The following is a 3,980-nucleotide window of genomic DNA, read 5'->3' as shown; positions in this document are numbered from 1 at the left end:
TCCGTATCCCCATATGATACAGGGGCTAGAGCTTCTTCTTCTCTTTCTGCGTAGTGACCATGGGTTCAAGCAGTTCATGTGTTGATGGTGAAGTGGTGAGCTTCCATACTTTGGAAGGCACACATTTTATGGTATTTTTATCTTATGTTACAGACTTGTTTTAGACTTGGTTTTGGCTATTATCGGGGGCATATCTCGATATATTAAAGATATTAGATTTATAGAGGCTTTATGGATGACTGTGGACTTAGGTATATAGGATTAGTATGTGACATTAATGAATTCATTAGACACTTATTAAGTTATGATTATTAGTCTTGTTTTCTCTATCTTGTTATATCTTCGGAGTTCATTTGATACTTGTGGAATGATGTGATGGTTGGGTTAGGTTAATAGGGCGATCTTTGGTTCTTGTTGGTCTCGAGATGCCCATTATGACTAGGTCCGAGTTTAGGTCATGTAATATAGCTCAAAAGTTCCATATTCAATTCTTTCCATCCGAGAAAACAACAAGTTTGAGAAGTGAAATTTTGAGTTTCAGGCAGAAAGATGGGGAGAATCTTTACTAAGCTTGGGAAATATTCAAGGCTATGCTCAGAATTTTCCCCCACCATCATCAGACTAATAATGTGTTGGTACATACTTTCATTAAGGGTCGTGATCCCAACACTAAGATTCTCCTGGATTCAGCGACAGTTGTGTAGGCACTAGAGAAGACATTTTAGAACCATGGAGGTTGCACCACACTGTGAGGGACCAACTTTCTCAAAATTAGTAACAAGCAATACATCATTAATTTAACCTTGAGCACAAGCAATGTAAGAAACTTAAAGAATAAAAGATTTAACGTGGAAACCCCGTTTCTCAAGTGAGAAAAAAACATGACTTGCCCTCACAAGCTCTCAAAAGTTTACTATAATCAACCTCTTGATTACATACTTGAACTTTAACCTAACTCTGGGCTCCTCCTGCTTGTAGTTACTCTACTTCAACCACAAGTTCATACCTCTGCCAAGGATCCTCAACACTGGTTAACTATAATGCCTCGAGAGTACACCTAGGGCATCACACGGTGCTTACAGCCCCGAGGGACCATAAGTGTAATACCCCGTATATTCGTGCTAGAATTCTAACCATCATTTCTACGCGTCTAAACTCCAATCCAAGTGATTCTCATGCGAGTATAAGTTTAATGATCATTATCCTAGTCTATGGAGTAGTTTAGAGGTAAAAAATGTTCATAGCAATGACCTAGAACAAAGTTGAGCTAAGATCAATTGATTCATCCAAAGTTTGACATTCGATTCTACAAGGGTATACTTTAAACATATATATCTCTTAATATACATGGAATTTTTTATCCCAAGACCTATCAAATTATAGATAATTGAATTATCTTTCCAATGATACCAATTTCGCAAAAATTCAATACCCGAGCGAAAAGTTATGATTATTTTCATGAGGTAATAAGATCATGCGAAGCATGCTTCTCTGTGGAGGGATAAAGCATGCAATGCATGCTTCATTGCTGTGCACTAAACCATGCGACGCATGGTATATTCCACCCCTGCGACTTCTAACTTTCAGTTTATGCGTCCAGAAGGTTATTTGGGTAACTTTCCCACCTATATATAGTCCAATAACACGGGATTAAACTCCCATAACACCAAAATATGATTACTTTCTCTCAAATCACCAAGAACACTCATTAGGGTTTCAACCTAAAAATCCAAATATCTCAAGATTCGACCTTAAGTTTTCAATAATTTTTACATATTAGGAATCCCCGTTACGAAGACTACGAGGGACATTCAGAAGTTTGAGAATAGCATTACGTCATTCAAAAAGTCATTCAAAGCTTCAAGTTTGAGGTATGTAGGGTTTTTCAACAAGAACACCCTTTCGTTCTTGTGCCTAAAAATACTTTCTTTTATGAAGTTAGGGATTTTATATGTTTTACTATGATTTTGAAGCATGAATTTATATCCTATATTGATTATCATGAGATTATGATGTTTTTGATATTTTAAAAGTGAAATTATATGAGAGTGATGATATTTTGTGCCTTATAGCTAAATTTTCCAGATTTTGAAGGAACTCATATATGTTATGATGAAAAGATTGAATCTTGATAAATTTTCACGTGATGTTGAGACATTGATTTTGAACTCTATTTTGAGATTGTCGTTCTTGAGAAATCATATGTTATAGCTACCTTGAATATTGAATGAGTTGAAATGATGAAGAAGCTTTGACCTTTCGATCGTAAAAAGGGGTTGTTTTTAAACCCGAGATGAGAAAAGAAATCCACTTTTATTGATTATTATGAAAAGGGTAGCATGATGGCTCCCGTTGTGAATTGTTGAACTATTTATTAGTGGATTTTCTTTTGAAAAGATCTGAGCTAAGTTCGGGAGTAGTCTTTAGCACCGAGCGGGAGGTATAGGTATTTTGGTTTTTTCCTAAAACTACGTGCCCCCGTAGGATGTGAGCCTGAGGCTGATTTATATAGTAATCACTAGTGTTTGGATTGATGATTTAAGGTCCTACTCTGATGAAAAGAAATAGGTCGACTCTCCCCAACGTGGGTAGAACATTGGACTCCATGTAGCTCAAATGGTTTATGTCGGTTGTAAGAGACTCCCAATGTGTGTGTGTGTACTCTTCTATCTAAGATGAAAATATATTTGCTTGAAAGACTGATTTTGAAAAAGTTGTTGTTTTCGAAAGATTAAAAGGATATATTCTAAAAAGAATTGTTATGAGATTTGATTGCTTTGATGATTTGAAATCGAGACGAAGTGAATTGAGATTTATTATGATGACTCACATGTTTTACCTGATACATCTCACTCTCTTATGATTATGATGATTTTATTCGAGCTAAGTGAGTCATTTATATCAGCATGCATAAATTTATAAAATATGATATATTATGATATTATTTTATATATGCATTGCACCCCCATATGCTCGATACGTTTCCATGGTACTGACCCACATATTCGTATGTGGGCTATATTTTCTTGGAATGTAGGTACAAGATATAGTTGCACCTTCAGATCCAGCCAGTTCGTGGTATCCAGTCAGCAGGTGATGAGTTTTTTTGATTCAAGGGCTTGGGTCAGTTATGCAGAGTTTATAATGTTGTATTTTCTTTATTCATTCGTATTGAGTTGGGGTAGCCGGGAGTCATGACCCGGCTACCTACAGTCAGTACTAGTAGAGGTTTCATAGACAGTCAGTAGAAGTTGATGTATTTTATTTCAGTTTTGATTGTAAAGGCAGAATTATAATCTTGTAAATTTACTTTTTGTATCGATCAGATTCAGAAAAGAGTTATTTTTCGCAGATTTGTATAGGTTTGTACCTTTTATTCAGTTGCTTATGAGTTATGCCAGTAGAAGGGTTAGCTTGGGGTCACTTGTGATCCTAAGCACCGTGTGACGTCTCGGGACCTGATTTTGGGGCGTTACAAACTTGGTATCAGAGCACAGAGTTCAAGTTTCCTAGGGTGTCTATGAAGCCGTGTCTAGTAGAGTCTTGTGGAATGGTACGAAGACGTCTGTACTTTTCTTTGAGAGGTTACAAGGTATTTAGGAAATGTCTCTATTCTTTCATGTCTTAAATCGTGTTGTAGAAAGGTTCTCCAAGAAACTTATACAGATTCTCATCTTACTCTATTCAGGCCATCTCTGTCATATTTCTAAGGCATCAGAAACAATTAAGCTTAATTCTCCATAGATAGTTATGGAATTGCAAGAGAACTAGAAAAGTATCCTATCCGTACTTTTGAGTTTCAAAAACTGAAGTGTTTTATCAGGCCTGTAGAAATCGTGCACTAAGCCCGAGTTAGATATGCTTTTAAATTTCTCCTCAGAATCCAAAATGATAATCTATACTTCTCTATCTATGTACTATTCTTGAGGTAACATGTTCGACAAGTTCCAATTTCCTCCCCAGATAATGCTCTTATAAAT

The 3,980-nt window shown here is 36.1% G+C and overlaps 1 non-coding gene across 1 annotated transcript; it reads right to left on the bottom strand.

Moving 5' to 3' along the window:
- Positions 1–512: 512 nt before the first annotated feature.
- LOC124899805 lies at positions 513–619 on the bottom strand. Its single transcript, XR_007057369.1, has one exon. It is a non-coding gene; the product is annotated as a small nucleolar RNA R71 (small nucleolar RNA).
- Between the last annotated feature and the right edge of the window lie 3,361 nt (positions 620–3,980).

The sequence above is a fragment of the Capsicum annuum genome, chromosome 6 (assembly GCF_002878395.1).
Source record: "Capsicum annuum cultivar UCD-10X-F1 chromosome 6, UCD10Xv1.1, whole genome shotgun sequence".
Taxonomy (NCBI): Eukaryota; Viridiplantae; Streptophyta; class Magnoliopsida; order Solanales; family Solanaceae; genus Capsicum; species Capsicum annuum.
Note: the sequence above shows the minus strand (reverse complement) of the source record. Positions and strands in the feature narration are given on the sequence as shown.